This window comes from Xyrauchen texanus, chromosome 4 (genome assembly GCF_025860055.1).
Source record: "Xyrauchen texanus isolate HMW12.3.18 chromosome 4, RBS_HiC_50CHRs, whole genome shotgun sequence".
NCBI lineage: Eukaryota > Metazoa > Chordata > Actinopteri > Cypriniformes > Catostomidae > Xyrauchen > Xyrauchen texanus.
The window spans coordinates 46,139,490-46,154,324 of record NC_068279.1 but is presented as its reverse complement, the minus strand read 5'-3'; the positions used below and the strand labels follow the sequence as shown (position 1 = coordinate 46,154,324).

The window sequence follows — 14,835 nt, the reverse complement described above, 5'->3', positions numbered from 1 at the left end:
ACTTAGAAAAGCATTAACACACCACTCCTCATCAAGCCACATGATTATCATGACAACTATAATAGTAAGCCATTCATAGTTTTACCTCACCCTAATGTGTAACCACTGAGCCTCCCAGGCACTATCAAAACACTGATGTTTATCATTTGAGCGGCCCGCTCAGCTCCATCATTCCCTTTCTAGCTCAACCAAGTGTGTGAGATTGGGCTGTGGTTATTTTTGGTAAAGTGTTCAACCAATTTCTTTCAAATGTTTCATGTCTGGTGTGTCTGGTGTGTCTGTGGTCTTGTTCATTACGACGTTAAATGTTTATCACCTATTATTTAGTATGACCTATTTGTTCATAGCGAATCAGAGAGTGCGAAAGGGCATGATGAGTCTAAAGAGTGTTGGTAAAGATGATGTTTGAAAACGTTTGGTGCCAAGTAGTGAAGAAATTACATACTTGACAACCTTTAAATGTCACTTTATTTGACACATAGTCGCTTGTTTGTAAACTTCAAGCCTTTAATCAAACAAATGAACAAAACCAAGCAAAAGAAAATAATAAACATATGAAACAAAACCACACCCAAACCAAAAACAAAACTAAAGAGCAAAAAAACATGCCAATTAAAAACATATCAAAAACATATCAAAACATGCCAAACGTAAACAAACCTAACACAAAGCAAAACCAAACCACAACAAAAAATTCCACAATCTGCTACTCTTGTGCTTGTCAAGATATCTCAGCAAAGTCTCAGTGTAAGTATCCTGTAAGCTGTTTCACATTCCTTCTCTCGCTCTTCCCAGATCCGTCTACAGATGACGCATCCTCAAAGAGCCTTTCACATGGTGCCATCATGGTTGAAGGGCATGGGCTGTACACCTTCACAAATTTCTACTATCCATATTTTGTATATAGCTTTGCCTTGTTCCAGCCACACCATGTGGAGGCTTACTGACACTCTAGCTGACATTACTGAAGACATGAATTTGCCAATGGTTTCATTGTGCTAAGGCAGTGTGATTCTTCCTGAAGATACTCAAATTACTGCTCATGGTCAAAATGTCTCATGAAGAAATATTGAAAAAACATTGGCAGGAACACCTCCACTGGCAACACAGAGCCAAGATGCAAGACTTCTTACAATCTAGCCAATAAAATAAGTTGTGCATTTGATGTTTCATTCATGTGACACAAAAATTGAGGGACAAGCCATGTGCTGAATACTCATGGCAAGGGGTTTGTTGAAATCCCTAACCTTAATAAGACCAATAAAAATAGTGATGCTTGCCCTAGCAGAATACTGGAGGACAGGGTGACATCTTAGAGGGGAAGTGAACATGTGACTGTGGTCTCTTCTCTAGTCATTAGGGCCTTTCCCATTGGAGGTTCTAAAGCCTGTTTTCTGTTCTTTTCCCCAGGACTTGTACTATTCTTCAAAGCCGTTTTAGGGGACATATTTAGCTCCTAATCCAGGGCAGGCTTTTGGGGCATATAGGGCCTGTGGGAGGTGCTACAGCCTGTTATTGGTCCAAAACTTGCATTGAGAAAGGAGAGAAGCTCCATAGTCACCAATAGTAAACAACTAGCTGCTAGTCTGCTACTGAGAGGATTGTGCTAATTTTACAATTCCCTTAAGAGAAACGAACATATAACAAACAAATTATCCGAAGAGAATCACCCCTTTCACATGTATGTATGTGTGTGACTTCATCGGGAGACACGCTTTTAGTTTTCATTGCATCTGTCCTGTGTGACTATAAAGAAAATAAACTGAATTCTGGATTACTACGTTGACTTTTTCTTGGGATGACGGCTATTTAATCAGATGTTTATCTAGAGTGGGTCACTGAACTTTATAAAACACTACACCATCACTAAATCTAGTTTACATGAGGGAAGTATTGTGAGCCTGTTACTGCATGGTGCTTGCATTTGCATCAAGACGTCTTTTTTAAGTCAGTGAGTGAGTATTTCAGTACAATAACTTATGTTGAGTCATAAAAGCCTTTATATTAAAAGTTTGTGCTGAGTTCAGCATGTGCTGCACGGTTAAACAGCACTTTCGATGCCAAATCTCATCTTTTACTCCGGCTGGCGGCTGCTGCACGGAGCACCGCTCACACATCGCGAGCCCAGTTTAAACAGTAACCTGCTAAAGACACAGGCTGTGTCTGAAAACAGGAACATTTTGTCTTCAGAGGCGGTATAAGGATGGATGAAGTTAGGACGAAATAAGGTGCTTTCTAAACTTTTCAGAGAGTTCCATTTATCCCAAAAAAAACTCTTGTTAATCCATTAACAGACAAGGCAGCTGCTTACATTTTCCGATGCAGCCAAATCTGTTTAAAACAGCCCTAAACAAACAAAAGTGTAGCTGGCTAACACGATCCTGGCGTCCTCCATCGGCATTGTTGTTTTGTTGTTGCTCTTGAAACGCGCATGCAAATAAAGTCAGAATAATAATGGTCGAAACTAGATGACATCACAACGATGGTTACTTTGTGAGTGCGAATGCAACAGGGGAAAAATCTCCTCAGTTGTTCCGTTCCTCATAAGAGTTCTTATCTACAAAGTTACTACGGGAAAAGTACCAGGACTTTAGGTGGGAAAGGGCCTCTTGATCCCAGAGCTGGTTTGCGAATGGAAGCCTGGCAGGCATCACAGATGACACTGCAAAGCCCTTGTGATCCTGTGAGGAACAGCTGCCAGTCAGCAAATCTACCATATTCATGGATAGTTAACCCAAACATGAAAATTCTGTCAACACTTATTCACCCACAAGTTGTTCCAAGTGTAAAAACAGACTGTTTTTGCTCCTATAACGTTCAAACTTCTGATATGTAAATATAGACAGCAACCATGGAGATTTCTGAAAAAATTGTTTTTGTAGATTGACTTCTTTACCTACTACTACCTCCTTTACCTACGTGGACTGGAAAGGGAGTTTGAGTAGTTTTTATGATATTGCAACTTTAAATATGTACAATGATAGCAGGATGCAAATGAATATCTGGTTCATGGGTGCTCAGTAAAAGAGGATCAGACTTACTCGGCTATTTATACAGCCGCTACACTCAGGCAGATTAAGACCGAATGGCACGAACATAGCTTCATGCTTCTTTCTGTAGCCATAATGAAAATACTGAACTCTGAGCTACTTATGGGTGGATCCCACACTCAAATGACTATATTAAGCAACATCAATGAAGTAGTCAATGACTGAATCATGATAAAGTATCAGTAAATCGCAGCTAATTTTAATTTAATGGCAACAGACACTGAAAATGCTAATTGCCACTTTACCTTAAAATGCACAATTTTAATCCTACATGAAGCTCACACACAACACAGATGTATAGAAATGCAAATTCAGGCAATATCTAGTTCTACATTCCAATAATAGATGAGATCTGAAAGAGGACTAATCTTAGTTGCCTCTGCGCCTGAGACGCCAATCCGCGCATCTTATCGTGTGGCTTGTTGAGCGCGTAATCGCGGAGACCTAGCGTGTGGAGGCTTCACACTATTCTCCGTGGCATCCATGCACAACTCACCATGCGCCCCACCAAGAGCAAGAACCACGAGGAGGTTAACCCAACGTGACATTATCCACCCTAGCAACCGGGCCAATTGCTTGCTTAGGAAGGCTGACTGGAGTCTCTCGGCACACCCTGGATACGAACTTGCTACTCCAGGTGTGGCAGTCAACATCTGTACTTACTGAGCCACCCAGGCCCCCCATGGAAGTAATCTTTGATTAAAATGCTTAAAATGCACAACCTAAAGCAACCTTACATTATGTTGCCGTCGAAGTATATAGTCTTGTATTTAGCTTTTACCCAGTAAGGTGAAGCTACAGTACCTTTTAAGGTGCTATATAAAACTAAAGTCTTTACTAGAGAAGATCCATGTTGAACTGGATTGTCATTGTTGTCATCATTGTCGATAGTGCACATGCCCTACAGCTCATATAAGACATTAAAATTGTGGTGCTCTCGGGGATGCAGGTTCAAATCATGCCTGTGCCACCTGCGAGGCATAAACTTAAGTATTAGAAAACAAAAACGGTAAATCAAACTTGTAAAATCTATTTTTAAAATCATACTATAAAATCAAACATGTTCAGTCCATCAACCACTATAAAAACATGTTCCACTTCCAAAATCCCCATTTTAAATTAGGAACTACAATCTCAACTCTTAATCAGTCCCTGATATTCAATACAAAGTTACAAAAAAGAAAGTTTGTATATTCTGGAAGCTAAGTCTGGCCCAGTTTACAAAATTAATTGACAAGTTTCTTATTTACAAATGATGTTAACAACACACATTGTTTTTTCTTTGTCCTTTATAGCAACCACTGTTAGAGGGGTTGTTCTTATATTAACTATAAATGCCCCTCTTGATGCCATATTATTGTAAACACAACAGTTAATGTATTACGAGAGTGTAAGCAGACAGGACACAAATCTGCAAAGTTTTGATGTGATATTAATGTAAAAGCAGCCTAATAGATCTTAATATTAATCAAAGAAAAATACTGACAAGAAAAACTAACGATCGATCACACACACACACACACACACACACACACACAAAAGAAAGACAGAAATCCTGGACTTGATTTGATAAGTCCATAAAATAAGTGATAAGTGGCCATAAAACAAACCTTGTGGTATTTTGGGTGACCCGCCATAGGAAATGAATGGAAATACTAAAACACAGAGATATTTTTTATTTTTGTCAAATAAAAATCAATAAATAAGACACAATGCAGAATACAACCACACATAAATGAAAGCATGAGACAATAAAACATCCACAAAGCAGAAAACACACACACACACACACACACACACACACACACACACACACACACACACACACACACACACACACTGGACATTTTCTATTTACATTTCAAAATTCTACCCTAAACCTAACCATCACACAAACACGTGCACATCACTAAATTAGAAGACCAACATCATCTGACCCACTTAAGAGTCCTACCCCCCACACACACACACACACACACACACACACACACACACACACACACACACACACTTTTGGCCCTCACAAGTGTAGACAACCCTGTCTATATATACACCAAACATACCACACAGGTCGAAGTCTGAGTCTGACTCCTGTGTGACAGAGTTTATGCTGAAAGGCTGATGTTTGAAATAAATGACAGGTAACAAAATATTGACTCAGTCTTTTCTTTGTAGCACAAGCAGATTTGACTGTGGCAGCATGTTCAGGTTTGACAGCATCATTGCAAGATCTGACACTTCAACCCAAGTGGTTTAATAAAGATGCTACAATGAGACAAATTATTTTTGATATAATGTCTAAATATATATATATCAAACGCATAACGTGTCATCACATTTAGCCAATGCATGAAGCTACTTGCAATAGTTGTCATTGTGTCGTTTTGATTCCAGCAGATGTCACCAGAGACTGCCAATGCATGACAAATTTTGATGTTGACACTTTTTCCTGTTTTGATTGATGTGAAGATAACATCAAATGTGCTTATTTTATATGAAAATGGTGTAATTTAGTAATTTAGAGCCAAATGAGGTCTAAACACCATAATCCTCAATTTGTATTTGATTTTTTAAAATAATAATAATACTAATAATATTAATTTTTTTAAATAAAGGAGCGTTTAAAATAGCATATTTGTTTATTTATTTATTTTGTAGTGTTTGGAGTGGCAAAAAATGGGTGGGGGACCAAAAAATAAAATAAAAAAAGCTCTAGAACTTATATAAAGAAAACAATTTAGAGCATAATTCAAGGTCAGTACAACTGAATTATGAAGATCTTTTTAAATTATATCTGCTTTTTGTGTGTGTCCATCCATTAAAGTCACCTAAATAAAATAAAAAATAAATACATTTAAAAAATATATCACACTTCACTATACCATTTGGTTAGATTTGAACTTAAAGGAAGGTATACAGGAGAAAACGTTTTATTTAAGCAATAGCTAAGTGCCATTATCTCAGTTTTTTATAGATAAAGACATCACTCATTACTGAAACCTCCACCCTGTAAAAGCAATAAACATAACACTGAAATGAAAACACAATGCAAGGCTGTTTTTTCTTGCACGTTGTCCTCTGATGCTTTGTTTCAAATATAATTAACAAACACTAACGCTCCATTTACAGAACAAAATAAAATAAAATAAAACAACAGACCAATCTATTTAGCCAACTGTACATGCTGTACTCAGCCTGAGATTACTAATCTGATCATATAATGGTAAAATGGGTCATTCCAAGGATTAAAATGAAAGGACAAGCAGGAAAGCACAAGCCTGTTTGAAACCAGATATTTCTATTGCTGAATTGTCTATTTGATAAAAGGTTTGTTCTTGTCACATGAGAGGAGAATAGGATACGGCACAACTTCAGCATTTCCTGCGAGAGCCGTTTATCCGAGAGCTTAACGCCAAATAACAGACTCAACCAGCTCTTCTCGAGAGGAATTACAGAACAATCCATTTCCTCGCATTGAACATGCATATTTAGGGAAACGCACAGTAATTGCGCCTGTATGTAAACATATTTTGTGCCCGCCACATGGACTAAACAATACTGTCCTGATTACAATCAAGAGGTACTTCACTTCAGCATTCACAAAGGAAATCAAACACAATAGACAACACAGCACCTGGTTTACCATATTGTTATCATCAACAACCTTAAATCACTTGATTTTCAATAATGTGCCACTGCCTACAAAAAGACCTAAACTCTAAAGTAGCGACAAGAAACAAACCTCAACTTGGTTACCTTTTGGAGCGCCGTATTCTCGCTCCACTGAGAAAGTGTGGCATGGAAAAGTTGGAGAGTACGGTCCATAAGCTGGAGTCAGACATGGTCCTAAAGTCATGCCCCCAAAGTGCTTCTAGCTGCCTTGGAAAAAAAGGTGAACTGTAGTACCTAGCTTCCAAAAGTAAGCACACAGTGCAAGAATCCTGGCAAGTCCGCCCAGCACAACACTCTGCAACGACAAAGGGTTGTCCATGCACATTTGTCACTTGCTGCAGCATGCACAGGCTAGTTCTAAGGGGAACTGCGTATCCTTTGAAGTGTCCTACTAAATGGAATAGTAAGAAAGCTCCTCCGAGCTGTTCCCTATTCAGGTCATATCTGCTCCTTCTTGAATGTTGGGTTCCTCTGGGACAGAGGAACAGAACCGCTTCCAGCAGGATGACTTCTTGTTTTGCTCTGAAAGTCGCACGGCTTTGCCTCTATCCCGTAGACTCACTGGCACTCAATCACGCACCATATCATGTAACAGACACCTAACGTATCACGTTCTGGGGCGGGGAGGGAAGAGAAAAGGAGGGGGTGTGTGAGTCAGAGCAGCACTGCATCATCAACAGACGGCGCATTGAACGCAATCATGGCACCCTCCATCTGGCCCCGCTCCAAAACCCATTGGGCCATTTGAAGTGGAAATGCGCGGCTTTTCAACCGTAGCCATGTGCAAGTCCTGCATCCAAGCCACTCTCCTCTCTTCTTGCTTTTTCATTGGATCTGCTATATGAAGAAAGGCACTCTCTCTTCCACTTGAAGACATTTGATCTCATCCTGCTCTGTTCGCCAATCTGCTCTTTTGGCAGGCATGAGAGAGGCCCAGCCTCCCTGACACTTGACAGATGAAGTTGGAAGGGTGGAATGGGGCTGCTGGGTCTTGACAATTAGCCGTTGAATGTGGAGGGGCCACTAAGGTGCAAGGTGGATGAAGCCACTACAAAGAATCTGCGGGCAGGATGGCGGGCTGGGACAGGATTGGGAGAGCATATGACTGAATCTATTGACAGTTAATGCTAATCAGACCTTTAAAGAGGGTTTATTTTAGATATGAGCACCTTGGTCAAGCCTGAAGTGAGCAAAGTCTAGCTTGAGTCTCATAACTTCTTATCTCTTCCTTCTAGGCCAGGTGAAACTTAAAGGGAAACTTCATAAAAATGGAAATTCTGTCATAATTTACTCACTTGCATGTGATTCCGTACCTTTATGATTCATGTTCTTGATGTTTAGCATAATGTCCAGGATGCCCATTTCCATATAATGCAAGTAAATGGGGACTGGAGGAGTCGAGCTCCAAAAATGACAATAAAACACCATAAAAGTATAACAAAAGTAGTTAATATGACAATATGGCTATATTCTAAGTCTTTTACGATAGCTTTGTGTGAGGAAGACAATGATAATGCTTGATATCTTTGATATCAAAACTGGCACAATGAGCACGTTTACATGCACACCAATATGCCGATACCAAAAACAGTATATTAAAAAAGCTACAATAGAAGAAAACCATGTTTATAGGAGACTTGAAATCATCGTGTCAGTCTCAACTTTTGACGTCAAAACAGGAACTGGCATGTGCACAACTCTTGCACACTTTGGCTGAGCTGGTGAGAAGTGTTTATTTGCTACGTGATATCAGAGAAAATAAAATCTACCAGTGATTATCGGTTTATTGGCTCCTTAAGTGGCATGTTTGAATGTGCAAAAGTGCAAATGAAACCTGAGCACCATAGCGGAGGGAAAGATTTTCAGCAAATAAATTGGCACAACTAAAGCTATCCAAATGGCTTTGTGGAGCGGAGGGGGGGCGGGGCTGGGTCGGAATATCGTGCGCCCGGTCCCCAATCGGCCTATCGTGCGCACGGTCCCCAATTTTTTTTTTGCTGCCAGAAAAGCGGAGGGGCGTTCTGCCCGCTGGGGGTCGAAGGTTTCACTCCGGTTCGCCCGGGGTTGGAGCGGCTGTTGTCCGCCTGAGTGTGGAGGAGTGTTCGAGGACCACGCGGCGGTACATCAGAGAACCGGTGAGTGAGTTTTTTCCCTCTCTCTCTTTCGCACCATGTTGGCCTTTTCCCTCGCCTATTTTTTTGTTGTTGATTTCTTCCCCTCCTGTCTCCTCCAAGGGCGAAGAAGGCGGGGATGACCACGCGGGACACAAGATACACCCCGCCCCAGGGGGGATGGGGGGGTTAGCGGAGGGAAAAGGCGGCCGGTGACAATGGTTCGAGAGAGAGAAAATTACGGGTATGTGCGTCATGTGTGTGTTTATGTTTTTGGTTTTAATTTCCATTAAATATTATTTATGTTGACAAGCCGGTTCTTGCCTCCTCCTTGCCCATCCTTTAACCCTCTGGGGTCTGAGGGTGTTTTGGGCCCTGGAGAAGTTTTGACATGCCTTGACATTTGTGCTTTTTTCAGTTGCTTAAAAACATATTAATGGCTAAAGTCTGATAACACTGTATTCAGCACAAACTGGGCTACAATAATATGTGAGCAACATGTATGTACATGTTTGTATTTTTGAGAAAATAATGTTTATGCGTGGTTTTTGAAAAAACAAAAAGTCACTGAAATAAGGCCATATAACACATACTAAACACAAGACTTTTGAGAACTGGATCTTGTAGCCTAGAGTTTTTGCTACAAAATGATGTGAAAATCATCCTGATCCCTCATTCATACAAAACAATATAGTCATTTAACTTTTGTAAGACAATTTTAGTGTTGAATGGTAATATGCGAGGAGGCGTGAACTATCATGAATATTGATGTGATTCACACCTGAGAACACAAGGACCACTCCTCTGGGCCTATCAATGAGGAATGTGACAGAGAGAGAATTAATGTGAGGAGACTTAATGATCAAAATCAAGTTTTCAGTTAAAAGAAGTAATCTGACTATATATTTTCTTTACATAAAACTTTACTTAATTTTAGACCTACACTACCGTTAACAGAAGTCTCTTCTGCTCACAAAGACTGGATTTATTTGATCCAAAATACAGTTAAAAACATTGTGTGAACTCATTTTACTTCAGAATATGCTGAATTTCTAATATGGGCATATTTAAAGTGCATTTTACTAATTTAACCTGAACACATATTTGCAAGCACAAGCTTTGTTGATGATAACGAGGCAGCATAAACATGTTAAAATATAATCTAACATTCATATTATTTTTATATCATATTACATATCATATTTATATCATATAGCATACAATGTAAATAACAAAATTTACATGTAACTAAAACGTGCCTATTAGGACATATTTCAAATGTCAGTACTTTGAGTCCTGTCTGAAAACTCAATGACTTACTCGTCCGAAATTGTATCCTCTGCTGGATCAAATCTTTCTTCAAAATACAAATGTTCATCGGAGTCCCGCTCTTCTTGTTAACTCATCTTTACATCCAGGAGTTTACAAGCACGCAGAAAAGTTTAGTTGTGTTTGTTTACATCAAATCTCGCAGTCGGGGGCGTGTACTTTTCCCTTGATCACCTCAGCACATTAGCGTATGAATGGCACGCTCTGCTGGTGGGTGGGATCACATTACAGATAATGAGATGGACCGGTAAAAACTGTACATCGCTTTGTTTCAAACAGATTACATTGCAGGAGAATATTTGTTTTAAATTTGAATTGTTTTATTTAAAAGTAGACATTTTAAGCTTTCTTTAGACATATGTTTCATGTTTGTGTGAGAAGAATTTGCAGAGTTTAAGTTAATTTTAGTGACATGTTTCTGAAATATGATCGTGAACACAGAGACTGCTGAAAGCTCACCCTTTTTATTTTATTTATTTAAAAAAAACACAAGGTTTTGATGTTAATATGAGTGTACACAAAAAAAGAAGACCCTCTATAGTTTATAATCATGTATTGATTTTATTTATATGACCATAAATGACGGAGTATTTTAAGTCTATGTTGCTGCTATGTGGAAAAAAATCAGCAAAACGCGCCGGCGCGTTTGCCGACCCCAGAGGGTTAACTGTGTTACAGGCTTATAAAGACTTGGTCTGTATTTTGGTATTATTTTTGGACTATTCATTATGACATTTTTCACAGCTGTAGTCATCTTCCATTGTATGGTAATGAACAGTGGGAACATTCTGCTAAATAACTTAACCTTGTCATTCCAAACCAAAATGACTTTCTTATGTGGATTAAGTCAATGACAGAATTTACATTTTTGGGTGAACTATTTCTTTAACTAAAATAAACAAATAAACCTTGCAAATATGCCTAACCTCGTTTGGGTCAACCTTGGCTCTATATATGCTTTATATATGGGTGCATCTCATTTGGCAGATGAACCAAAAACTAACAGGCGTCTAATAAATCCTGGAGGGACATAAAGTATTTTCTTTGCTGCCCTGCATGTTAAACGTAAATGACCAAACCACAGGGTCATTTGTTTGCTCTGAAAGAGGCACACTATTGCAAGATACATTTACATTTCTGTATTTGACAAATGCTTTTATCCAAAGGAACTTACTGGGAATCTAAACCATGAGCATTGTCATTGCTAGCGCAATGTACGACAGTTGAGATAAAGGAACCTTAAAGGGCTAGTTCACCCAAACATTATCTCACCCACATGGCTTCCCAGACGTGTATGACTCTCTTTCTTCAGCAGAGCACACAAAGATTTTTAGAAGAATATCTCAACTCTGTAGGTCCATACAATGCACCTGAATGGTGATCAGACCTTTGAAGTTTCACAAATCACATAAACGAAACATAAAAGTAATCCATAAGACTCCAGTGGTTAAATCCAGATCTTCAGAAGCAATATTATAGGTGGGTGAGAAATAGTCTTTTCACTTTCATTTTTGCATCTGAAAGTGAAAGTTAAAGTGGAGATTTAGAGTAAAAAATGACTTAATTTGTTTGAATTGTTATATTGTATTGAATATTGTTCCGTTTCTCACCCAAACCTCTAATGCTTTCATTGTTTCCATTGTGATTTCTGGAGCTACAAAAGGTCTCGTCACCACTCACTTGCATTTTATGGATCTACAGAGCTGAGATATCTTTAAAAAAATCTTGTTCTGCTGAAGAATGTCATCCACATCTGGGATGGCATGAGTGTGAGTAAATTATCATTTACATTTTTGGGAGAACTATCGCTTACAGCATGATTACCTAAACTAAAATGTAACCAAACATGGCACTTAACATGTTAAACTTTCAGCATACATTGGATGATTAAATAAAAATTGTGGCTGTATAGTACATTGGACGATAATTATACTATTTATCTTGACTCATGGACTAGCTATTGGTTGCTTTGCTCTAAAAGGGAAAAAACAAACAAAAAGTATCCATTTTCAAACCCTTTTGCAAGCAACATTCTTTTTCAGAGCCCACACAAATGAACAATTTTGAATGTGCTCACATAGTCATGACCTCTTTATAGACTAAAGAGTTCCACAGTTTATGGGAAACAGTCTATTGTGTCTAAACACCAACCACTCAAACTATTTCAAACAGCTCAAGGACCCATTTTATCAGTCCATATAACATAGGCTACTTGATATAGGTGGATTGACTGTGGCATTCACATTTCATCATTAGTGTATTAAATTGAGGATTCTAGAACACACCACAAAGTTACGCAACATATGAAACAAATAGCAGAATAGCTATGAAACAAAAAGCTTCAACAAATGGGTTGAAGATCATCGTCGGGCAACAATGTTATTAAGGAATGAGTGTAGATACTCAAACAATCTTTATCTGTTTTTCTGAAGCTTATTATGAAAATGTATTTTAGCACAGTGGTTCTTTCAAGATCAGTTCACTCAAAAAGGAAAATTCTCTCCTCATTTACTCACCCTTCTGTTGTCTCAAACTCAGAGTTGTGTGGATTACTTTTATGCTGCCTATATGTCATTTTTAGAGCTTGGAAGTGCCCCTGTTGGTTTGCGTTGTATGGATATATTCATCTTGTATCTCCAAAATATTTCTGGTTTGTGTTTTATGGAAAAACGCAAAAGTCATACAAGTTTCAGACGGCATAAGGGGGACTGATTTGGTTTACTGATATGTCATGACCCAACAATGGGTTGCAGGTTGCTTGATATCCCCTCACTCTTAAAAAAAAACAACAATGCAAGGAATAAAAGAAAATGACCCAGACTGCATTAAAGGAATATTCCAGGTTCAATACAAGTAATGCTCAATCGAAGGCATTTGTTGCATAATACTGATTACCACAAAAATTCATTTATAATCGTCCCTCCTTTTTTTTTTAAAAGCAAATACCGAGGTTGACTGTGAGGCACTTACAATGGAAGTCAATGGGACCACATGACATTACATCGTCATGGCAACGAAGTAACTTTACACAGGAAAGGTTAGTAAGTGATCTTATGTCTTGCTTTTGAAATGGTGAGTATATTAATTCACCCCATTCACTTCTATTTTAAGTAGAAGTTTTTAAATAAATTTTTGTGGTAGTCAATATTATGCCACACATGCTGTTGATTGAGCTACATTTACATTTACATTTATGCATTTGGCAGACGCTTTTATCAAAAGCGACTTACAGTGCACTTATTACAGGGACAATCCCCCTGGAGCAACCTGGAGTTAAGTGCCTTACTCAAGGACACAATGGTGGTGGCTGTGGGGCTCGAACCAGGGACCTTCTGATTGATAGTTATGTGCTTTAGCCCACTATGCCACCAATTGGTATTGAACCCGGTATATACCTTTAAATACAGGTTCATTTGCAGCAAGGATGAACATGGTTTGCATGTTATCAATTTAATTATTGGTGCACAAAACCATCAAAATTTAAGTGACATTAAGAAACCAAAATTATACGTTTATCTATTCAGCCCATCATGATTTTTTTTTTTTTTTTTGCATATTATTGGGCATATGCAGCTAACAACATTATTAATAAATATTAATACTTGAAATTAAGAATATTGTTGTTTATTTTGTAAACCATTTTGGTGCCATATTGGATCGGTGTTCAATGTAAAATCTGAGTTCTGAAGCAAAACCTGTTAAAAACCACTGTTAAAACATAATTACTGCAGTCTTTGTCAATTGGTTGCTTGAATATGGAGTCAAGCCTGCAAAATTCATTTATTAATATTCAGAAAATCTTGCTTTGCAAGAAATGGACAGCATGTGTCCTTTTGTCTCTCACAGTCACAGAGCTTTATTTTAAGTTTTAGAAATGACCTGATTTCTCCCAGAAATGGTGCAGAGTTAGCAGAATGGTCCACAGAAATGTTCAATGGCCAGAGCAGCAAATCCTATTTATCACATAAAAGAGGGTGAATGAGAGACTCACCAAAAAAAAAAGGGCTGGGTGAAGTGGGTGACTCCAAGAACGTTATACAGCACACAAAACAACCATATCCCCCACTTTTAAAAAAAAAACTAAAATCACATTAAAAGGCTTTGGATGTAAAAAAAATATATAAAGAAATCATATGGAAGACCTAGTGCCGTTTTGATCACTGAAATCCACGCGTAGTTTTCAGTGGCGGAATACAGAGCCTTGAATCACATGTTAAGCTACAAAACAAAATGGCTACAGTATGTGAAAGAAGCACACTCTTACCTCCAAAAATGAAACGCGTGCAGCGGGCTGCATGGGCTGCAGGGGCTTGTGGGAGTTGGGCTCAAGCTTCGCGGGGTAAGGCTGAAAGTTAAATTGAGTTTTGTGAATGTTTATCAGGACCAACTGGACAAGAACAGTCTCAGGATGTAGCCCTTTAATTTAAGAGCTTGTTTGTATGCATAAACACACACAAGCTGGCATGCATTAACCACAGAGCAGCATCATGCATGGCCGCTGAAGGCTTTTCTGGTAAGAAGCATGAAAATCCTGCTTTGAGAAAGGAGTTGCCACAACAAAGATCCATTTCATGGACACATAAATGACACAGAACAGCTTGGCCAGGCTAGGAGGTTGGCTAGGCCATCTTGAATCATCTAAGACCAGCAAACCAGCTTGTGCTGATTCAAGC

General features: G+C 38.6%; 1 protein-coding gene across 1 annotated transcript in view; it reads right to left on the bottom strand.

The window, feature by feature from the left end:
* Window positions 1–14,835, bottom strand: part of LOC127637453 (microtubule-associated serine/threonine-protein kinase 4-like) — a 194,870-nt gene that overhangs the window by 40,443 nt on the left and 139,592 nt on the right. The window lies entirely within an intron of this gene.